At 42.0% G+C, this 25,073-nt stretch overlaps 1 protein-coding gene across 1 annotated transcript in view; it reads left to right on the forward strand.

Annotated features, from left to right (window-relative positions):
• Positions 1-3,975, forward strand: part of LOC137428947 (uncharacterized) — a 127,386-nt gene extending 123,411 nt beyond the window's left edge. Inside the window, exon 5 of the mRNA XM_068118848.2 lies at positions 238-3,975. The gene's annotated coding sequence lies outside the window, so the exon portion shown is untranslated. The remainder of the gene's footprint in view (positions 1-237) is intronic.
• The last annotated feature ends 21,098 nt before the right edge of the window (positions 3,976-25,073 follow it).

Here is a 25,073-nt window from a genome sequence, read left to right on the forward strand (position 1 = left end):
TTCCATAGGGTCACATTATTCCATTACTTGTTCATACAAACAAAACACAAAAGGAAGTTAAAATGTGCTGTACCCATTTCCAAAGTGGCACGCTGGAAAGAATTGTTGTTTGAAAGGTGCATCACATATTTCTGGAGTTATTGATGTTTTTAAAGTGTTAACAACCTATTTAAAATGTCCACGTTGTTGTAGTTTAAGTTCTATTTGCTTGACCGGTTAATGTGCTGCCGTCAACAGGTGGGAGGAAATGGACGGAGCCACCGCCACGTGGAGAACCACAGCAGTATAGTGCTTTGTCCAGCCCTCCTGACGGACTACATATGCTGCCTCGTCTTAGCTTCAGCCTTGGCACCACCAACACCGGAGGCTAGATCGATGGAAAGCAGAGGCTAGCCTAACAACAGAATGGCAGACACTTTGAAAGGACCAAAATGCAATACCTTCTTGTTTTGCAGCTAATGCTGAGGTCGATTGAAGAGAGTTAAAAACTTTGTTTTATGGCCATCTTTCTTGGCTTGGTTGTTCAGCGGGATTAGTGAGAGTGAGAGAAGTCACAATTCTTTCTAAAGGCCCTGGAGTGGAGAAGAATGATGCTATCCAGCCACAAAATCCTCTCTCTACTGAATGTTGTAGCCGTTTATTTTGGCCCAACAAATGGGGTTGCCTGAAGATAAGTGGGTTAATCTTATCAAATGGCATGTGACATTTATCATATATCTTCCTCTTGCTTTAACCTCAAGACAAACCATTGGTTCAGTGATGCAACATTTCATTTATGTTTTTCCTTTCCATAAAGCGCATTAAGTTCTTGCTGGCAAAAAAAAAAGTCTTTGTAAAGATTTTTCATGGAGAATTACGGTTTATTAATTTTGGTAACTATTTAAAGGAGAATGATCATTGATTCATAAATATTTGTGTTGCTATACAAGAGCTAGACTCGTGGAAGAGTGAGGTTAGGGAAGACAAAAAGGGAATGAACAGACAGTGGGGCAATGGTGCAACAGTTGGACGCATTAAACAAGGCAATGAACAAACTGCAAAAGAGGAGAGAGAGAGAGACATAGAAACTTGCAAGTTTAAATATTTACTTTGTTCGGATTCATGTGGGTAGAAAAGATCGCAGGTAGGGAAACGGGATGATGTGAAATTGTGGTTCACTGCTTGCTGAAAGTCCTGAAGGAAAGAGTGGGATTCAACCGTCTTTGGAAGGCAATTTCACAAACAGGCGAAAAAAATGAACAACAGAGTTGAGGCGTGCAGTCACCCTGAACCTTTTCATTAGGAAGTTTATTTAGGAAGTTTCATTAGGAATTAGGAAGTTTAATAAGGACGGGGTTACTGGAAGACTGTGGATCCTGGAGTTCCTGGGAAAGGTCAGCGGACTGGGAAAGCAGAGGGAGCTTTAGAGGTAAAAGCAGGGAGGCCACTGACCTGCTTGTGATGTGAGAGCACCAGGCCTTGTGCTTTGGCTTCATTGCAGGAGATGCCAGGTTGTTGATTTACTACTTGCATATCATCCACCGTCGTGGTATGAGCAAGCTGTGTTTGTGTATTCCTTGTGCTGGTTTTGCGAAGCCAATTTGATTCTGTCGTGAGCCGCACTACAGGCCAGTACGTAAGGGCATATGAGGAAATGGAGCCTAAAAGAGCAACATAGTTTATTTTCAGAGGAAAATTATACTCGTACAATTGCTTTTGTGGAGCTATTGTAAAGTTGTTTTTCCTCCTTATTTATGCGCTCACGCAAACTTTTCGAAAAGGTTTTCTCTTGGGATGTTTATTTTCCGAGATGTATTGTTCTCAGTGGAAACTATATATTTTTTTGTTATTATACATCTTGCATGCATTCGAAAATGTACATTTTCGAAATTAAGCAATTGCTTTGAACAACTGATGCACTTATTGTTAACGCTGTATATTATTTAGAACCAACTCGATTTCACGAAGAATTTGCCAAACGTTGTTGGTTCTAGATTGTGCAGTTTCCAGCCAAAGTCAAAAGGTCGCTACAGATGTTTTTGAACCTTTTCATTGCTTTTGTTATTTTTATTTATCCTATTTTTGCCAAACAACTAAGATTCCCATTTATACTTTAGTGAATTTGTGGGAAGAGAATGAAGAGTAATGTTTCCAAACGTGGGAGGCCTATTCTTGGTAAATTGAGCGCAGTTACACCAAAGGAGGTTGTCCGATGGTACAAGGAAAAATTGTACCATGAGGGCACGTGACAACGGGGAATTTGTGGGTGGGGAGGTGTGGGATAAAATCCCACTTGCCTGGAAGATGTTTCGATCCGTAAGTTGTTATTCTGCCGGCAATCGTGACTTCTCGGTAAGCGGTCTGTGCTCTGCGGAAATTCCAATTATGCTAGATTGAAACCTTCCTGAAAGTGTGACCCGGCTTTCTACGTGAGCTTGGAGTTAATTTGCGTACATGCCTGTGACATTTAACACATGTTGCTTTTTGTTATGAAGCTTGTTTACTCGCTGTGTTTGACATATTGTGTTCAAGGGCTGTCAACGAATAAAGGGGAAAATGTCCACGAATATGTCAGAACGGAAAAGGAAATCAACGCATTAATTACACGTTGTTGTAATTGTAACGCATCCGCTCTATAAATTTGTCCTTGCAGGGAATGTTAAGAAAGGAAACACTGCCTGATGCTGTATTGTGGTGAACCCACGTGGATAGTTTGGATAAAGTAAAATACGAACCACCTTTAGAGGCCATTTTTTCCCCGCAGAGCAGGGGTTGGCCTTTTTTGGGCACCACTGGTCCCCTTTTTGAAGCAATGTTTTATGGCCTTCCTGTCCTTCCTGTCGCCAACCCTGTTGGTCACCTCTTACGACACACAGGGAATTGCCAGTGAACAGGTACTCAATTTGCCGAACTCAGAAGGATGACAGGCTGAGTCAACCCCCCTGGTGTTAATTCAGTGATGACCGGGATTCAAACCCACGATCCAAGGATCCCAAGCCGGCACCCTAACTGCTAAGCCAACACCAGGCTTCACACAGCTTGGATAATGGGGGGGGGGAAAAACAGAACAAAATTCTACTTCAATCTTCTTTCTTTGAGAAGACTGTCACTATTTGCCATATCAATCCATGCCACACTTCTTATTCTGATTTTCTGGTAGAAAACCTGACATTTCTTTCACAGCAATACGCTTAATATCAGACGACCAGTTTGCATCCGCAGACATAACGAAAGAGCATTTGGATTGGGAGTTCAGCAATCAAATAACAGGCCAGCAAGAGATGAGTTGGTGAGGAGCCATGACAGTTGGCCTGCTGTTTGTAAGCTACCCAGCTGTAGCCTACTTTGATGCAACTGAGCTTCCAAGCAACTCAACTACCGGGCTAGCGACAGAAGGCCCGACGGTGACAATGGTGGCCCAAGCCCTCAAAATCTCTGCTGTTCCCGATAGATATCTTGAGCATCGTCCTCATTCATGTCGCTGGCGATAAATACGGAGTATTTTTAACCAAGTGTAATGCAGATAGCGTGTAAGTTTGTTGCACTATATAAAAGTATATGTTTTTCACATTGTTCACGTTTGATACTAAAAGCAAAAAGTGTACCTTTTACTTAATGAGCTTATCGTTGAATTTTGTTTGGTGTTTGGAGCTTTTGTTTTGGGTTTGCCAAGCTAAGTGGTACTTCGTTGGGTTCTTTTCTTATCTTGTGGACGAGGCATCGAGATACGCGACACTAGCATCGATACCCCGGATGAGGGGTCAACTGTGATGTTCTTGAAGCCATCGGTGTCCTATTGTCGCCATTTACCTGAGACGGTATGCCTATACGCCGTTCGTCACACTTAATCGACATCCTCGGAAAGCGACACTCGTGCTGCCTCAGCCATTTCTTTGTCTCACAAACGTTTTGTGCGATTTACTTATTATTCCGTGTTGTGATGTTTCTGTGAACTTGCACTCCATTTATCTCATTTAATAAACCATGGCCGGTATGACTCTTTCCTCGTCGCCTTGTGTTCCATGAAGCAACCCTTTTGTGTACTCTGGAGCCGCATGAATAATGCACAATTTAGCCATTCACATTCAGAGACCTTTTTTTTTTTTTTTTCCATGCAATCTTTTGTTATTATTCCGGAAGAGAGTCGATGGCATCTAACAGCTAAATAAATACTGTATATTATGCCACCTTTCTGACAATCCTGATAATCTTTGCAGGTATTCCAAGATGTCAGTGCACTCCTACTTCCTGAATGAAATATGTTTTTAGAAGATGCAAAATGACCCAGAAGAGGCAACATGTCTTCAAGCATTTTTTTTTTTTTTTTTTTTTTTTTTTTGTATACAAGATCGAGGCTCGTGAAAGAGCGAACATTAATCACACAGAAAGACAAACCGACACATAAAACATATAACATAGGGAGCGGTAGACAAGATGGGGAGAGAGGGGGAAGGACACAAACACAACATTTGAGAGCAGGGACCGAGAGACATGGAGACATCGAGAGATCTGAGAGAGGGCGAGGGCTTTGGGGGGGGGGGGGGGGGGGGCGTGGGAAGGGGGCAGTGGGAGAGGTATAAAACATATGGACACTGCCAGGACTTCCAGGAAAAAAGTTGGAATTTCAAACAAGGTGGATCTGGGGTGAATTAGCGGGGGTAGAAAAGATCAAGGTTTTGGATGGGGGAAGATAAGAGATGGTGGTGAACAGCTGTTTTAAAGACCTGGAGGGAGGAGTGGGATTGAAGGGAGTGAGGTAGTTTGTTCCAGAGGCGGGAGAAAAGAGGAATGAAAGAGTGAAGGTGAGCGGAGAGCCGAGATTTCGGCAGTTTAACCATCAGAGGGTTGCTGGCAGATCTTGTGCGACCTGTAGGAATATTTGGGGGACAGAGCACAGAGAGAGCTGGGGGTGCAAGGCCGGAGAGGAGTCGGTAGAAGACAGAAAGACCACCTACCTGCCTGCGGTGAGTGAGTGAAAGGCCCTCAGAGATAGCTTCATCGCGGGAGATTCCAATAATTCTGAAAGCTTTGGTTTCAACAGCGTGAAGCCGAGCTAGGTGTGAGGCAGGAGCACCGGCCCATAGGGGAGAACAGTATTCCATTGAGCTGCGGATGAAAGCGTTGTATGTGGTGAGGAGCTCAGGTGTGCCGAGGAAGGACTTCGCACGACGGAGGATGCCCAGTCGGCGACTGGCTTTGGAGGCCAGCTTGGAAATGTGGTTTTCCCAAGAAAGATCATGGCAGATAGTGAGACCCAAAATCTTGAGCGACAGAACTTCTTGGAGAGGATTGTTGAGAAAGTAGATGGGAGGGTTGTCCAGTCGATCTTTTCGGAGAGACATAGTAAGAGTGTGAGATTTGTCAGGATTGAAAGACATGTTCCACTTGTTTGACCAGTCTGTGATTTTGTCCAGGTCTTCAGAGAGTGAGGAGGCAGCAGACTGCCGATCTGAGGGAAGAGGAATGGAGCGGCAGAGAGTGGAGTCATCAGCAAAGAGATAGAGAGGATTTTCGAGAGAGTCAGAGAGATCATTGATGAAGACCAGAAAAAGCACGGGGCCCAGAACACTGCCTTGGGGAACTCCAGCCTGAACAGGAAGAGGAGATGAGAGAAACCCATTCAGGGCCACACGTTGACGACGACTAGAGAGGAAGTCCTGGGGGGATTATATGTTACAGCCATATGTTACAGCCATAATAGTTACAGCCATAATATTCAACAATCCAGGCAACACAGTTGAAACTAGAAGGGCACTCAGTAGAGAGCATACCTCCACCTAGTTGGCCATATCACTCAATGGTGAAGAATCGCTTAAATAATTCTACTAGCTGGATCCGGATCCGGATCTTCACCCAAATTGAATCGATTCTTCCTTGTCACACACACAACCTATCCAACAAGATTCGTCCAAATCCATCCATAACTTTTTGAGATATACTGCTATGTATCGTTTTTGGCTCTATCTCCCAATGGTGAAGAATCACTTGAAAGAAATAATTAATTCTCATATCCGAATCCATATTCAGATCTTCACCAAAATCTAATCTGTTAGTCCTGGTCAGAAACCCAACCTGTCCACCAAGTTTCGTCCAAATCCGTCCATAACTTTTTGAGATATCCTGCTACGTATCGTTTTTGGCCCCGTCAATGGTGAAGAATCACTTAAAAAATTAAATAATTCTCATATCCGAATCCATATTCAGATCTTCACCAAAATCTAATCTGTTAGTCCTGGTCAGACACCCAACCTGTCCACCAAGTTTCGTCCAAATCCGTCCACAACGTTTTGAGATATTTTGTTCACAGACAAACAGACAGGGGTGAAAACATAACCTCCACCTTTGGTGGCAGAGGTAAGAATTTGAAAGAGGACTCATTTCAGACGATGCCATGATGATCGGCGAAGCGACGAAAGAAATCACCCGAGACCCTATCTGAGACCTGTGGCTTGAGGGAGAAGCATAACCAAATGAAATTATCCTAAATGATGAATTAACGATGAATGCGTTGAGATAATGGTACCAAGGCTGCAAATACGAAAGGCATCCGGTCGAAGATCTCATTTGGCCCCTTCAAACCTTATGACGTCATCTTGTGGCATCTTGAAACTGCTTGAGGCAATCAGAAATGACTTGTTTGTTATGATTAATTGATTACTTTGTCGAAGTGAATCAAAAATATCTGCAGAGCATTTCTCCCATAGGAAGGGGCAATTTTGCAGTGAAAGGATTTAATTGACCCTCGAGTTGTACCGCCATGCGACCCTCTGTGCCAAGATCGCTTTCCATACATATGTGTGGAATATGGACGGTGAAGAGTATTTCCAAGGATGTTATCTTTACTTACTCAAGTGCTGTTTTAACTAATATCCCACTTCCCCCAATGCTTCCTTCTTTCAGGTATAATGAAATAAATAAATAAAGAGTTCTTTTGATATAAGAGGAGGCCATTAGGCCAACAAAAGCCTGCACTATTATTACCAACATATGGTTCTTTGTTCCTGCTCTATCCTTTTAAATGACAAGAGTCAAGCTCTCTCTGGGCTCTGTCCCCCAAATATTCCTGCAGGTCGCACAAGATCTGCCAGCAACCCTCTTCTGGTTAAACTGCCAAAATCAAGGTTCTCTGCTCACCTTCACTCTTTCATTCCCCTTTTCTCCCACCTCTGGAACAAACCCCCCCACTCCCTTCAATCCCACTCCTCCCTCCAGGTATTTAAAACAGCTGTTCACCACCATCTCTTATCTTCCCCCATCCAAAACCTTGATCTTTTCTACCCCCGTTAATTCACCCCAGATCCATTTTTTTTTGGAAATACCGACTTTTTTCTTTCCTGGAAGTTCTAGCAGTGTCCATGTGTTTTATACCTTACCCACCCCTCCCCCCCCCCCCACCTTCCCATGGATCCTTCGCCCCAAGCCCTCTCCCTCCCACAGATCTCCCGATGTCCCTGTTCTCTGCTGTTGTACATGCGTAGTTCCTTCTCTCTCCCCATCTTGTCTCCCGCTCCCTTTGTTGTATGTTTTGTGTGTCCGTGTTTTTTTTTTGTGATTGATGTTAGCTCTTACACGAGCCTCGGTCTTCTATACAAAAAGAAAAAAGGAAGCAGCACGTCCCATTTTTAACGTGTTTGGAACGACTCTGTAGGGGGGTTCGAATCACTGGCCCCCCAGACTCAGAGCAGATCCTCCAGACCATCCATTGGACCACCAGAGGCTGCTAAGAATTAGAAGGTCCAATTATTACAGCCCAGTGGGTTTTCCATAGAAAACCGAAAAAGGGATGTGGACATTGCCCATTGGCTAACTCCTGGTCAATAGTTGATTGTGAAGACAAGTCAAATGGTGGTTGTAAATGTCACCAATCAATACTACAACAGTTCCCAACGTTTTCAACTTAAACAACGGTGGAAACTTCACCACTTATATTGTGACCACTTGTCTGCCAATCGTGAGTTGTAACCCCCAGTCGGAGCATCTCTCAGTTGGGACTGTGCTAGGAACGTGAGAATTGTTGAAACCCAATTAAATCGATTGAGTCGTTAGGCAATTACTACTTAAAGTACTAATTGCACAATAACTTCACCACTTTCCTGCCTGCCCTTCAGCATTTTCCCCTCAATGGCAACTTTTTTTTTTTTTTTAATCTCAACTGTTTTCATGATTCTCAGTGTCCGCATCCTCGCTGTCAATTCCTTGCCTATGTTGTCTATGGATCATGCCCATGAAAACATCGTTAATACTTTGCATGATGAAAGATGCCCAGTCGGCGGCTGGCTTTTGAGGGCAACTTAGAAATGTTATTTGCCCAAGAAAGATCATGGCTGATAGTGAGGTCCAACGGATCGTGTAATGTTTGTTTTTTTTTAATATAGATTTTTTTCTTTCAAATCCTTTTTCAATCCAAGTCGATGCTCATAGATGTGTATTTGCTCAGAAAATGTGAATCATTGATCACATTAGTTGGAAGTATCCCATACAAGTAATGAATCATTTTTCTTTCTTTTTTTGCAATTTTTTTCATTCTTGGTTTTTCAACTTCTTTTTCTCTAAAACGTTGAGGCTCATGGAGGAGTATTTGCTCAAAAAATATGATTCACTAATCCTTTTATTTAGAATGTATATGTCCACAACTGTCAAAAATCCTACACCTACGCAGCCATTGGGCCTTGGAGGCCCCATGAATGTATTCGTGTAAAGTTTTTAAATTTTCACATTTTTGTCACAGAATTATTTGTAACCAAGTTATAGGAGCATATAATGAGGCTCATATCAAGAAAATAATGATATAACATAGTAGTACAACAACATTTATGCGGGGCCTCGAAGGCCCCAGGCCTGAATTCGTGTCGGATTTTCAGGTTATAAGTGAAGAATGAAGATTTTCCCACGAGCCTGAATGAATTTTTTTTTTTTATGTCACTGAATTTTGTGTAACAACATGAAAGTCGGTGAAAATGAGGCTCATTCCCCCAACAAATAAAAATGTACAGCATAGTTTTTGCAACAAAAAAAACCTTGTGGGCCTCCGAGGCCCAATCACTGCATCCAAAGGTTAAAGTAGATGGAAGGGTTTGCCAGATGGTCCTTTAGGAGTGACAGAGTGAGAGTGTAAGATTTGTTAGGACTGGTGCACCCACTCCCTAAGGGAGTGGAAGGACAGGCCATGTTATAATTCTCTCTGGAATATATAGATTATAGTAGATCGATCAATAAGCATATAATGCCTCAAGAACGTCGTGTTTCTTCCCTTTCAGTTTCGTGTTAAACAGCAGTTGTGACTGTTTAAAAAGGTAATCATATTTGTTTGTGGTTTATAATATATTTTTACTTCCGGCAGGGATGTCCCAATGAAACAACAATAAGCTATTTATACACATTAACATGGCATTTGTCCAAGGAGGAAAAAGTTTGGGGAGGGGGGGATGTTAGTAATAATAATATCGTTTTGTAATAACATTAAGATTGTGCTATTATCATGAATAGTGTTGTTATTACTTTTGTTATTTGAAGCGGCCTTGGAAAACGATAAGCTATCAATACACATTCACACAGATTTCACCAAAGGCGGTGAACCCCTTTGGGGAGGAGGGGGAAATGAAGTCGCTATAACCAGCAATGTGTGCCCCTTAGTCCTCCTGTCAAGTTTGGTTAAGACTGGATAAGTAATGACCGAATGTGGTCAAACAAACAGACAGACACAAAATTGCGTATCTTAGAACAAATTTCAATACATATATCGATTTAAATATAAATAACATAACACTCACCTGTGATGTTATTATCCCATCCCCTGCGCAGTGCCACTGAGATTATACACCACCCGAGAAACTTTGTGCCTCCACTCACACAAGGCATTGGCAGAACGTTCTTCTGCACAACTCACATGTACATAAAAAGATGGTGGAAGCATCAGTAATGGAGTCCTACTTTCCATTTGTCAGACAATCCATTGGTAAGTATTTTATGCCAGCTGGCTGGGTGTGGGTTCCTCTCTCACCAGCCATGGCTCCTCAGCAAAGGACTTCTGTGACTCATGGGACTGACACAATCTGTCAATTTCCCGACCCGGATCTCGGTCAATGGAGTATCTTCTCTTCTAGACTTGTTTATGACAAACTTCCCTGTAATTGTCTGCTGCTCTTCTTCTGCTCCAATCGGTTCTTCTGATCATGTGCTTGATAAAGTGGATATCTCTCTGGCCATTCTCAGAGAGCCTCCTCAGCGTCGACAAGTCTGGCATTTCACTCAGGCTGACTGGCACAGTCTGCAAGCAGTCATCAATCATCTGGACTGGTCTCCCATCTCTACTGCCTCTGACATCAATTCTTCCTGTGAATGCTTCCAAAGCAAACTGCTCTCTCTCAAGCACAGATTTATCCCATCTCATCTTCAGTTGACTTACCCTTCCTCCCGTCCATGGTACACTGAATCTTGTGGTGAGGCAGTTGCCCTGAAACAACTTGCCTTTCCCTCTTGGAAGGCAAATCCAACTGAAGGCAATCTCAGTTCCTTCGACCAAGCTCGGAACAAGTGTGTGTCTACCCTCAGGAGTGCCAGGAAGCACTATCTCTCCACACTTTAGAATGAACTCTCAAACCTCTTTCCTTCCTCCAAATCCTGGTGGCATCTGGTCAAATCCGTTTCTGGTGTTTGTTCCCCCAACATCCCCTCCATTACCTCAAATGGCTACACAGTTGACACCGCAGGTGACAAATCCGAATGCCTCAACTCTGTGTTTGCCTCAAAATCTTGTGTCCCAAACCCATCTCTCTCTGTTCCCACCTTACCCAGTCGAACCCAACTGCTCCTGGACTCTGTGTCCTTCTCTCCTGACAAGGTGGAGAAGTTTTTGTCAAACCTCGACTCTGATTCTGCAACTGGACCAGACGGAATCAGCCCACGGGTCCTAAAATCCTGCTCTGCCGCTATATCTCACCCTCTCTCTGTTCTATTCACCCTCTCTTTTGCTCAAGATCAACTGCCAGCATCTTGGAAATTAGCAAACATTACCGCTTTACACAAAAAATGTGCAAAAACAGATCCTTGCAACTGCAGACCAATAAGCCTGCTCCCAATTATCAGCAAAGTAATGGAATCCATCATTGCTTCGGATATCAAATCCTTCCTCTTCTCCAATGGCTTGATCTCTGATCATCAATTTGGATTCAGACCAGGTCATTCTAATCTGGGCATGCTGCTTCTGCTGTCTCAACAATGGATGGAGGTCCTCAATGCCAAACAGGAAATCAGAGCTGTCTCCCTTGACATATCACGTGCCTTCGATACGGTCTGGCACCCAGCTCTGCCCACCAAACTCTCCTCACCAAACTCTCCTCCTATGGTATCCATAGAAATCTCCACGCATGGCTTGCGGACTTCCTCTCTGGTCGTAGTCAACGTGTGGCCCTGAATGGATTTCTCTCATCTCCCCTTCCTGTTCAGGCTGGAGTTCCCCAAGGCAGTGTTCTGGGCCCTGTGCTTTTTCTGGTCTTCATCAATGATCTCTCCGACTCTCTGGAAAATCCTCTCTATCTCTTTGCTGATGACTCCACTCTCTGCCGCACCATTCCTCATCCCTCAGATCGGCAGTCTGCAGCCTCCTCACTCTCTGCAGACATGGACAAAATCACAGACTGGGCAAACAAGTGGAACGCGTCTTTCAATCCTGACAAATCTCAATCTCTTACTATGTCTCTCTGAAAAGATCAACTGGAAAACCCTCCCATCTACTTTCTCAACAATCCTCTCCAAGAAGTTCTGTCGCTCAAGCTTTTGGGTCTCACTATCTGCCATGACCTTTCTTGGGCAAACCACATTTCCAAGCTGGCCTCCAAAGCCAGTCACCGACTGGGCATCCTCCGTCATGCGAAGTCCTTTCTTGGCACACCTGAGCTCCTCACCACTTACAAGGCTTTCATCCGTAGCTCAATGGAATACTGTCACGCCCCCCCCCCCCCCCCCCTGGGCCGGTGCTTCCGCCTCACACCTATCTCGGCTTCACGCTGTTGAAACCAAAGCTTTCAGAATCATTGGAATCTCCTGCGATGAAGCTAACTCCGAGGGCCTTTCACTCACTCACCGCAGGCAGGTTGGTGGTCTTTCTGTCTTTTACCGACTCCTCTCCGGCCTTGCTCCCCCAGTTCTCTCTGGGCTCTGTCCCCCAAATATTCCTACAGGTTGCACAAGATCTGCCAGCAACCCTCTTATGGTTAAACTGCCAAAATCAAGGTTCTCTGCTCACCTTCACTCTTTCATTCCCCTTTTCTCCCACCTCTGGAACAAACCCCCCCACTCCCTTCAATCCCACTCCTCCCTCCAGGTATTTAAAACAGCTGTTCACCACCATCTCTTATCTTCCCCCATCCAAGACCTTGATCTCTTCTACCCCCGCTAATTCACCCCAAATCCACGGAGAAGGGAAGGAGGACAAATTTACCCATGCATGCTTTCACCTCAGTGTTGCCCAGGTAAAAAAAGGATTTATTTTCTTTCGTACTTATTTATTTTCTTTCTCCTCAGGGCAATAGCTCAAGCACCTTTGGAGCAAGGAAGCTGATATTTGGACACGACAGTGACCAAGTGATTTGGCTGTAAAGGATATTTTTGATTTGTTGATTAATCAATTAATCTATTGGTTATTTTTTTTGGGGGGAATAATGAACTATTTAATTAATTTTCAAAACGTTATAGCTTCGGATGAAACCCTGGCGGTTGAGGAGCCAATTTATTAAGAAATGAATTGTTTTGCTATTATTATTTATTTATTTTAATTACGCAATTTATCAATCAATTATTATACACCTTTCCCTTCCAATACCGTGTCCACGTGCTGCACGGCGGTATCACCCACCGGACGCCGAGGGCGCCCTGACATTGCCGCGCTGGAGGATATGTTATTTATTTATTAGGCATGGGGGAGGTGTACTCTGAATGTATCTGTACTTGTTTATGATTTTGCTAGTAAAATGTGTGAAAAGTTTGGGTCTTTTAGTACATGGTATGATATGCTTTTAGTACATGGTATGATATGCGTTTAGTACATGGTATGATATGCGTTTAGTACATGGTATGATATGCTTTTAGTACATGGTATGATATGCTTTTAGTACATGGTATGATATGCTTTTAGTACATGGTATGATATGCTTTTAGTACATGGTATGATATGCTTTTAGTACATGGTATGATATGCTTTTAGTACATGGTATGATATGCTTTTAGTACATGGTATGATATGCTTTTAGTACATGGTATGATATGCGTTTAGTACATGGTATGATATGCTTTTAGTACATGGTATGATATGCTTTTAGTACATGGTATGATATGCTTTTAGTACATGGTATGATATGCTTTTAGTACATGGTATGATATGCTTTTAGTACATGGTATGATATGCTTTTAGTACATGGTGTGATATGCTTTTAGTACATGGTGTGATATGCTTTTAGTACATGGTATGATATGCTTTTAGTACATGGTATGATATGCTTTTAGTACATGGTATGATATGCTTTTAGTACATGGTATGATATGCTTTTAGTACATGGTATGATATGCTTTTAGTACATGGTATGATATGCTTTTAGTACATGGTATGATATGCTTTTAGTACATGGTATGATAGGGTTGTGAAAATTTTGGACAAAAGGATCAAGTTTTTTTAAATAGTCGAGGCTTTTCCCCAGGATTGGTCAAAACCATTGTTGAATAAGGTTAATGTTCTAAAGGATATTCAGGATTTGCATGAGAAGTATGTTGTAGCTCTGGCACATGAAGCAGTTAACAATTTTGTGATTTGTAAAAAAAATTACATCGAGGTTATAGGGAGTTAGATATTGATAGAGTTACTTTTATTGGTGTAGGGAATAGCACATGTGTTGAAGATGTCGATGAAATAGCACATGTGGCATAGGCCTTCCAAGACATTATTAATATTCAATGTAAAGAGGTAAATTGATGTATTCCCCAGTTTTTCTGGATCATTAAGCTTCATAAAAACCCATATAAGTTTATGTTTATGGCAGGAGCTCGGCAATGTACCTCGACACAATTATCAGATGGTTAATTCAGGGTTACGGGTGCTTCGGGAGCAATTTAGGAAATATTGTTCATCAAATTAGTAAGAATTTTGTTAACACTTTCTGGAGTATTGGTTCCACTTTAGACTTCTTACATAGGACTAATCCTATCTGTAAAGGATATTCCTCAATTTTAAATCTGTTGATGTTTTTAATTTCTCGACTTTGGATACAAATATGGATTTCGCACTGGTTAAAGATTCACTCTTTAGTGTTATGTAGTTTTTAACTCTTATAATACATTTTTATGACTCAGGTTTGATGTCTTTCTTTTCTAAGAAAAAGTATGTGGGTTTTAATTGTTTTGACAAACAAAAATTAAATGATGTTGTTGATTTTATTTCGTTTAATGCTTTTGTATATTTTTGTGGGAAAATATTTCTCAACAAATAAAAAGTATTCCGACGGGAGGGAACTGCAGCCCATTATTGGCAGACATGTTTTTCGTTTGTTGTTCGTTTTCATTTGTGCACAAGTTGATGAAGCAGAATAAGTTAGGCTTAGCTAAGATGTTGTCTTCTACATGTTATGTTGTTGATGTTTGTGTGATTAATTACAGGTTTTTTGATAGGCCTAGACTGATTCATAGCATTTATCCAGAAAGCCTAGTAGCAGATAAGAGTAGTAATGATGATAGTGTTGTGCCATATCTGGATGTATTAGTTAGAGTTGGAAATCATTGTTTTAGTACAAATCTCTATCATAAAGTTGACTGTTTTAGTTTTCCTGTTTTCTTGTTTCGTAAACTTTTCCGTCTAGTAATGTACCGGTTAAGAAAGGTTACAATTTGTTTTCATCTCAGGTTATTAGATTTGCTAGAATTGATTTGTTGAGGATGATTCGGGGGTTTGTGCTAAGAAGTTGTATTCCATTATGTTAGAGAGGGGTTATTTTGCTAAAACGTAATTTGATTGGATCGCATGAGAATGTTTTTAGTCGTCATTGTAATCTCTTGGATAAGTTTGGTTGTTTTTCATGTAAACAGGTTCCTGTAGCATTGGAAGTGGTGTGAAAGAATTAAAATAAATAAATAAAGGGAATTTATATTTTAACATATGTTTAATTAATTAATAAATACAGGGCCTGTGTATGGATTTGTGTGCTGGTGGATTCCTGTCTGGATTTTGTGGTGGGTAAGAACTAGTAAGGTAGTGCTGAATATTAGATTATTTGGTGTGTGTGTGTGTGTGTGTGTGTGTGTGTGTGTGTGTGTGTGTGTGTGTGTATGTGTGTGTGTGTGTGTGTGTGTGTGTGTGTGTGTGTGTGTGTGTGTGTGTGTGTGTGTGTGTGTGTGTGTGTGTGTGTGTACCAAAACCTGAATCCGATCCAGGTTCCTCCTGATGACTCCATCTTTGTCTATTTTGGATTCCTCCTGAAACTGGTGTGCTGTATTTGGTCAGTTATTTGAGTACATTGCAGTATATCTAGGTGTTGGAAACACACCAACAAGAACAGGTGTGGCGAACCTGGACATAATCCTCATTAAAGATGTAAAATCGAAAATGTGAGGGTTAAATGAAACAACATTTCTGAAGCATAGTTAAGATAGCTATGCTTCAGAGTATGGGTTCTGAGGTGTTCTGCACGGTCTGAGAAGAATGCGACTCATGTTTTCTTTAAAATAATTTTCTGTGCTGAAAATGCTGCACAGAATCTGCAAGTTTATCAATTGTTATTGATAAATTGCACAACTTTGTTCCAATTTAGTAATTGACAATAATTCAACCAAACCTGTAAAGTATCTTTGGGGTATAGAGGTTGTGCTAGATCTGAGAATAAGTGATCTCTACCCAGGGAGCAAGAGTGGTCAACCAGACACGGTCTGCTATAAAAGGTTTTTGTATATGGTTGGATTCCTTAGACCCCCAGCAACAACTTCCAGGTGGACAACCTTTCCAACAGGCTACTGTAACTGTGCAATTCAAGATGGCGTCCAAGATGGTCGCCATATTTTTAAATCTCCATATTGTCGTCAATTGTTATGTTATTTTCATGTGTAATACTTTTTTCTCTGGTTTTCAAGGTCAGGGAATCTATTTATGATGGTTTCAGAGTGATATGATGTGTTTTATGCCATTTGTCTCATAAAAATCATGTGGGCAGAAATGTCCAAAACTGTGTGATCTGTAGTGTAGTGTGCATGTAGTCTAGCATATCAGAAATTTGCATGTAGTGTAGCATATCAATAGCTTGCATGTAGGCCTACTCTAGTTGCTAGTATGCATAACATGGTGGTGGTTTTGCTGTTGCAGGTGATTGCATGAGAGGTACGATGATGACCCAGGCAGAGAAACGGGTGGTGGAAGGAAGCTTGTCACTGAAAAAGGAACCCAAGAGGAGACGCAAGGACACTGACATTGACTACACAAAGTGCATAATATGTCAAAGACTTGGTGCAAAGGGACTATATAATATTACAACAACAGACAAACTAGTTTTGGCCATGAAGGATCGACAAGATGAGACATTTGAGAGACTCAAATATGATTTGGCTACTGGTACATGGCTGACAGACAAAATGCCCAAATGGCACAGTAAATGTAGAAACTGGTACACGAATGAAAAGAGTTACAAACTTGCTGAAAAGAAGAACATTGGAAGCAGTGATGCTGAAGACTTGAACCAGCCTGGGTGCAGTACCTCTTCCCAGCATTCAAGGTTAACCAAAATTCAAGGTTAATGCCAGTGGTGGAGACGTCGATGTCGTCAACTTTATTTGCAAACACGAGTGCAGTAAAATACCCCCATCTTTATTCAATGAAGATGGAACCATGAGGGCTGCAGGTACAAAGGCTAGTCTAGTGAAAACACCGAAGGAGGAGACTCAAGTGACCAGTGCTGATATTCTGCCACAAGGAGACTGGAAGACGACAGTAGTGGTTGATGCAATGCATGCCATACGCCATTGGTCCTTCAAGAAAAATGAGACATTTGGAAACATTGCTGATCGCTACAAGGAGCAGCTGCTGAAAGATGTGCCTGCTGGCACAGAGATCATACATTTCAGCTGCGACCGATACAGTGAACAAAGCCTCAAATCAGCAGAACAGCAACACAGGTATGGCCAATCCAGGCACGCAAAGGTGTTTGAGGTCAGTGAGCAGTACAAAGCCCCTGACCCACAGGAATTCTTCTCTGTGTCAGCTAACAAAGCAGCCCTTCTGAGTTTCTTGTGTGAGACATTGAGCAAGAGTGAACAGCTAAATCCAGCACTGGGCTCAACTCGCCTTTACTTAGGTGGAGGCTTCAATGAAGAAACCAAGAGCATGCTGGTCACTGAGGGGTCAGCCACCGACATCACTGCCTTGGAGTCTACACAGCAGGAGGCTGATACCAGAGTAATGCTTCATGCTATTTATAGTGTCCAGAATGAAGGTGTTGATAGGGTGGTCATTCATGGCAATGACACAGATATAATCATCATTTGTATCTACTATGCTGCCAGCATTTCGGAAGATCTTCCTGAACTGTGGGTAAGAACTGCTGCAGAGACATATCTGCCCATACACCAAATGGCTAGGTCACGAGGACCTTCGAAATGTCGTGCACTTCCCTTCATCCACAGCCTGAGTGGAAGGGATACGACCAGCTACCCATTCTTCACTGGCAAAAAGACCTGGTTGAACCGTAGCTATACCACAGACATAACTGAGCTCGAACACTTTGGTGAGCAAGGTCAGAACCGCAACCAGATCACATCAGACCTCATCAACCAGGCACGCAAACTTGTCATTGCTGTGTACACTAACAGATCTGATGACTTTGAGGACTGCGATCTTGGAAAGCGTAGAGCCTATAAATTCCTGATCAACAGGTCAACCATGCTGAAACTACTCCCACCAACAGAACATACATTCCTTCTACATCTACAGCGTGCAGCTCTTGCAACTATTATAGATAAGACTGCACATGTGGCCAAGCCTCAGCTTCCCCCATTTGTGGATTATGGTTGGGCTCTGGAGGATGGGACTAGTTCCAGTCCTGTCAACTCAATCAGCCTGGCCACAAACAATTACAAAGGCTGTTGCATGTGGCTGCACCAAAGGCTGCAACAGGAACTGTTCCTGTGCCAGGAAGAACGTGGCCTGTTACATTGTATGTCGTTGCCAGGGATCAGCCACCAAGTGCAGCCGAGTGAAATACATTGCAGCATTTGACAGCAGTGACAGTAGTGACAGCAGTGACTCAAACAGTGACAATTAACTGTATACCATCAGCTGTTCACATGGACACTTGTATTGCAGCATTATATTGAGTGGTAGACCTGTTCATAGGATGCAACATTGTGGCGTGTATCACTGACATGAATTTTACAAATATTTGACTCAGCCATTTGGCTTGCATTCCAAACTGTGAAGCACATGCAGTAGTTCATTTCTCATGTAATCTGTTCTTCGTAACTAGTACCTTTCTGTACCATTATTGTTCTTACAACAACAGTAAACTACTGTGTATTGTTATTGTAGATTTTCTGTGTCATGGTCGCCTTAAAATAATATATTAACATGTAATAAATATTAGGCCTAGTACATGGTATAAAACACATCATATCACTCTGAAACCATCATAATAGATTCCCTGACCTTGAAAACCAGAGAAAAAAGTATTACACATGAAAATAAGATAACAATTGACGACAATATGGAGATTTAAAAATATGGCGACCATCTTGGACGCCATCTTGAATTGCACAGTTACAGTAGCCTGTTGGAAAGGTTGTCCACCTGGAAGTTGTTGCTGGGGGTCTAAGGAATCCAACCATATATAACAACCTTTTATAGCAGACCGTGTCTGTTTTCACAAAAAATGGGGGGTTTGCCCCCTGGGCACTCTGTTGAAGTGGATACACATACACACATACATTCACACATACACACACACATATAAACACACACACACACACACACACATCCCAAAACATACACACATACACAGACACACAAACACATACACACACAGACACACACACAATAGCTTCCCCCTTTGGTGAGGCCAATTACATAAGCAGGTTTTTTTTGGTGTTGCTATATTAATCACATCCATTCTAGAACGAATCCCACTAAATACAACCAACATTTAACCCTTAAAAGTCATTCATCTTTCCTTCGTCGTTGCAGCCAAAAGTTAATTTCCATGTTTCTATAAACATTTTTGTTGAGAAATGACAGGAGCAGAAGCAGTAAAAGTGCTTTGGTTGGCTAAATGGCTCGTCCACTCCATTGCCCTCTCCTCTCTCCTTTTACCTTGCTTTGCACCAAGGCTGCAGCTGAACAAAAGACCCCAGCTGGGATGAGAACAGCAGGGTGGGGCAGGTGTCTACTTTCCTGGTTATATTTTCTACAGGAAGCAGGCAGGAATTTGACGTAGCAGGCATGGAAATCTGCAAACATGGAGATTTTTAATGGCATATTGAGGGCCAGTTTTGTAAGAAAAAAATTGAATTTTCAGCTCGTGGGATAACATTTATGTGAATACTTGCTTCAATGGATCACAGTGATTTCCCATTGTGGTCCCATGGGAAGTGAAATGCTATTTCCTTGGCATACCTAGAACCATGTAATGCACAATGAATTTATTTTCAAACAACACCAGGGAAAACTTTTGAAAGGGGAAAACCTTCAAATTATCCGAAACTAATAAAGATCCACTAGTTGAGATGAATTTCTCTTTCACTTAATTGATTTTCATTTCGTGGTTTATTTCAAATATTCAACACTTGAAACAAGTTAGCATAGGAATAAGAACAAGATATATGTGCAAATAAAGTTCAAAAGTAGTTCAAACAGAAATTGCTTAAATTTTTCACAAGCAGTGGCTCAAGACAAAAACAACCAAACATTTTACACAAATTTTGGCGGACCGCAATTTATTTCATTCAAATTCCTAAAAAAACTAGATGGTATTCATGGGATACTTACTCCGCGCAGACGACTTGGTGCGAGCCAACTTTTGTTTTTTTTAAGGTTTTTTTTCTCTTTGACCACGTGACCGATGACGTCAAAATGTACGTTCTGAATTTAATTGTTGCTGAGATCAGGCTCGAGAAATTTCAAACTGATCGGACGAAGCGGTGTACTTGTCAAATTATGACATCACAATGAAGGCACCAATGACGTCATCGTTACCAACCCTGATTCCGCATGCGGAGTTCTTTAGAATGAGCGACGTTTCATTTTTTATTCCATGGAGAAGTTTCGGAGATATGGAGGTCCAAATTTTTTCGGTCTTTCCAAGCCTGTACCATGTGACCTATGACATCATAATTATCTATCTATAATTCCATTAATCTCTGTGTGTATGTGTGTATGTGTGTTTGTATGTTTGTCTGTGACCGCTGTTTCTCGACAACCACGGGTCCGATATACTTTAAACTTGCCAGGTATATTGCTGGGGACCCGAGGATGTGCCTTTTCAAGGTTTCATATTAATCGGACAAGTACTTACCGAGCTATGGCGATTTCTTTACCAAACACTGCAAGCCGTTCGCTTTGGACCAAACCATTGCATGTAAATAGAGGGGGGGGGGGGGTTCTGTGGTCGTTGCGAATGGACCAAACCATTCATGTAAATAGAGGGGGGGGGGGGGTTCTGTGGTCGTTACTGCCACGTGGTTTCAAAGTTTTTTTTTGTTGTTGTTGTTTGCACGCATGTTTTTTTGCACCCACGTACGGGCACGCCCTAGGATGTTTACACACACACACCCCTACACAAATTTTTTTTTTTTTTTTTTTTTGGCAAGGAATGGGCACCCACGTACGGGCACGTCCTAGGCGAATGGACCAAACCATTTCATGTAAATAGAGGGGGGGGGGGGATATAATTTTAGATATATATATAGTACGGGCATGCCCTAGTCAATAAAAATTCTACACGAGTAGTAGATGCATTGATGATTCTCTGGTAAAAATTTAGTGTCAATCACACCAACGGTTTTTCCGTGAAAAATTTTTTTTTTTTAATGGAGACACGTGTACATAACATGACATACGTACGGACATACGTACATACGCAACCGAACCCCGCTTTTCACTTCATGAGCGCAGGGTACTAAGGAATTGCATTTATCCTTATACCTGCTTGTTCGACAGGAGATATAGGAGATATGGAGTGGATTCATACGAGTTTAATATGTCTCATCATCTATATATAATGGAGGAAAGGTATGTTGTTTGTATGTATTGTGTCGCCCAGCGATTAAGACCACTGGGTGACGAATGAACGATAATTTTTACTCCCGAAATCTTGGCGGTTATTTTTATGGTGCACGTGGGACAGAAGGCAACAAAGCGCTTACCTGAACGGAAGCACATGGGTTTAATCCGAAACCCACAATGAACAGACACGACACGACGAATAAAATGCAACAATAACGATTTCTTGAAAATATAAATCAAAGGATGAAATTAAGTTGTGGTAAAAACTCGTTGAAACTCCTACTTTGAGGATCCTCCACTCAGACACAGAAACGGACACACAGGGGAAAATAAAATGAAATAAAATGGCCTTTTCGTGCACTTACCTCGTCACAACGAGTTATTTTGCAAAGGTGATGGTGATGGTCCTGTCCGATGTCTCTCGCGCCAGAGTCAAATGTCCCAAAATAGCGCCAGCACCATGCGTCGAATATGACCAGGCGTGATGCAAGCAGTCAAGACGGCCCTCTTTCACTTCCACCGTCAAGTGTCACATGGACCCCAGCTCCTTGATGAGCCCAAATGTTTCCAGCCACTTTGCCGGAGCAGCAAAAGCTCCACGCTCCTTCCAAAGCAAACCAAAATCACCAGCACAAAATGCAAAAAGATGGCGCCCTTCCTCCTCCTGCACAAAAACCCAAGAGAGCGATTCTTCTTTCAACTGGCCTTTTTCCCTATAACTTTCTCGCTCTGACGTCACACTGTCCAATCGCTGACCCCCATCGAATCACCCGATGGTCGTGCTCGACCAATGACAAACTCCGGGGCGTGGCCTGCCGGCTTTGCTTGGTGTGAGCATCATTAAGGCGTTGCTTACTTGCTGATCGGCAATGTTCGGGTACTGTCGGCGGTTCCGATGGTTATTGTTTAAATGGAGGTTTTTATGGCCAGCCTTGCTGTAGTTGTAAAAACACAGGAGCCACAGGAGACAATCCCATACTGGGGGAAAACTAACCTTAATTCCTAACTAGTTAACACAGCTTCACCCCCCGTGTGAAGACACAAACAATCTTAAGCTCCAGTTTCCATACTTAAATACATCGAGATGTCTTCTACGTGTCCACGGTCCATGCTATATGGTGTACAGCATACTCTAGAAGAGATCTCACATTGCCTTTATATATAACTAAGGACCTTATATTTGACTTATATATGACTAAATTCCACCTAATGTAAAATGTGACTTAAAGTTCCCAGCCAACTCCCACCCAACTCCAAGGCCTCCTCTTCCCCACCCCCACCTCCAATCCCAAGTTTTCAAACTCCTCCCCATCATGTCTTCAAATTCCATCCCCACTACAAGTGTTCAAACCCCCTCCTCACCCAAAGTCCTCAAACCCCTGACCCAACTATCTGCCCCCCCACCCAACTCTTAGTCCTCCCCTCCCTCTCTCTTCTCCAAGCCCCCGATTCCTCCCACATAATCCCAAGTCTTCCTCCCCACTCAGTCCTAAACTCCCTCCCACCACAAGTCCTCAAACCACCTGCAAAACCTCAACCCCCCTCGCATCCAGAAGAACAACCATCACTGCAACACTCCACCGATCTGGGCTTCATGGCAGTGGTGAGACAGAAGCCTCTCCTCAGTGAAAGACACATGAAAGCCCACTTGGAGTTTGCAAAAAAGCACGTAAAGGACTCACAGACTGTGAGAAACAAGATTCTGTGGTCTGATGAAACCAAGATTGAACTGTTTGGCTTCCGTCTGGCCACTCTGCTATATAGCCCAGATCGGTGGAGTGTTGCAGTGATGGTTGCCCTTCTGGAAGTTTCTCCCATCTCCATACAAGATCTCTGGAGCTCAGCCAGTGACCATCGGGTTCTTGGTCACCTCACTTACCAAGGCCCTTCTCCCCCGATTGCTCAGTTTGGCCGGGCGGCCAGCTCTAGGAAGAGTCCTGGTTGTTCCAAACTTCTTCCATTTAAGAATTATGGAGGCCACTGTGCTCTTGGGAACCTTCAATGCAGCAGAATTTTTTTTTTAGGCTTCCCCAGATCTGTACCTCGACACAATCCTGTCTCTGAGCTCTGCAGGCAGCTCCTTCGATCTTATGGCTTGGTTTTTGCTCTGATATGCATTGTCAGCTGTGAGACCTTATATAGACAGGTGTGTGCCTTTCCAAATCATGTCCAATCAATTGAATTTACCACAGGTGGACTCCAATCAAGGTGTAGAAACATCTCAAAGATGATCAAGAGAAATGGGAGGCACCTGAGCTAAATTTCAAGTGTCATAGCAAAGGGTATGAATACTTATGTCAATGTGATATTTCAGTTTTTTATTTTTAATAAATTTGCAAAACTTTCTAAAATCCTGTTTTCTCTTTGTCATTATGGGGTATTGAGTGTAGATTGATGAGGGAAAAAATGAATTTAAACGATTTCACCATAAAGCTGCAACATAACAAAATGTGAAAAAGTAAAGGGTTCTGAATACTTTCTGAATGCACTGTATATTAGAATTAGACCATGAAATCTTCACACGACAGATTGAACTTTTTAAGTTTCAACATGGACAGTTTAACATTTTCTCTGGACAGGATATTCTGAATGTGTAAATTACCCTTCAAGTCTATTGAAATAATAACCCGAAGATTTTGAGATGTTGAACTTCCTCCAGTGGTACTGATTGCAAAGTCAACTGTGGCATCTGGGATGGGTTTTTCACAAACCAAACTTGCATTCGGCAACATTCAATGAATGTCATGTTGTCATCGTTTGACCAATTTGAAAGTTATTGAGGATATCTTGCATGGTGGGTTGTGGTTACCTGCCCCTTGTGTTTTTTAAACTATTGTCACACCATTTAGATGCTTAAGAGCCCAAATGGGTTCTGATTCCAGTTCCACTTGAGCCATTGCATCATTGATCTAAACCAGGAAGCATTGGGGGCCTAACTTGGTACCTTGAGGTACACCACCCATGAGGATCTTACTGTCTGAAAAGGTACACCCTGACTTATTTGGTTCAATAAACTGCAGATGCAAGGGAATTAGAGCCAGTCTGAAATTTATATCTCTGAATTTATTCACCACTACTTGATCAATCAAATCAAAAGCTTTATAGAGAAATCATTTATCACCACTGAGCTCACCACTGAGATATCACCATATCACCACAATCAATAACAATAATTACCGTGAAATGGGGTGAATAGGGACAGCAAGATGAATAGCGACACAAACTGAAAAAAAGTTCAGAAACTTTTTTCGCTGAAAATTGATAACCATACTGATTAGTTGATATTTGGGTTGAAAGTGTTCTCTTGTTTTTTTAAAAAGCAACTTAGTCCATATTAACCCCATATATTGGTTAAATAGGAATAAATAGGAATTTTATGGCTGTCCCTATTCACCCCGTTTTACGGGTTTCACGGGTGAATTTCCGTTTCACGCGTAAATAGGGACAGTCACTAATACAAAAAAATAATAATCAAGAAACAATCCTGAGTTTCCAACTTATTGCTAAATTGATAGCTCAGATGGATGCACATAATATGCACCAATAAATATAAACAACGGTGCCAATGAAAAAAATATGGGATAATAAGTTTCTCCAAACTGTCCCTATTTCTTGATTATTCTTTTTTTGTATTATAGTCAGGTTCACTATGTTTTTCGTTCAAAATTTTGGTAGATTAGCAAAACTATACATTTTTGGAATATTCAGAGCATGACGAATCCAAAAATTCATGTTTACATTTGCGTAGACACCTTTGCGAAAATGACACTCAGGACAGTGATGAAGATCTGTAAAAGCATATTCCTGAACGGTATAGACCTCGTAGATCCTGTGTATAGGACTTATAGTTCAATCT

This window comes from Myxine glutinosa, chromosome 6 (assembly GCF_964187855.1).
Source record: "Myxine glutinosa chromosome 6, kmMyxGlut1.1, whole genome shotgun sequence".
Classification (NCBI taxonomy): domain Eukaryota; kingdom Metazoa; phylum Chordata; class Myxini; order Myxiniformes; family Myxinidae; genus Myxine; species Myxine glutinosa.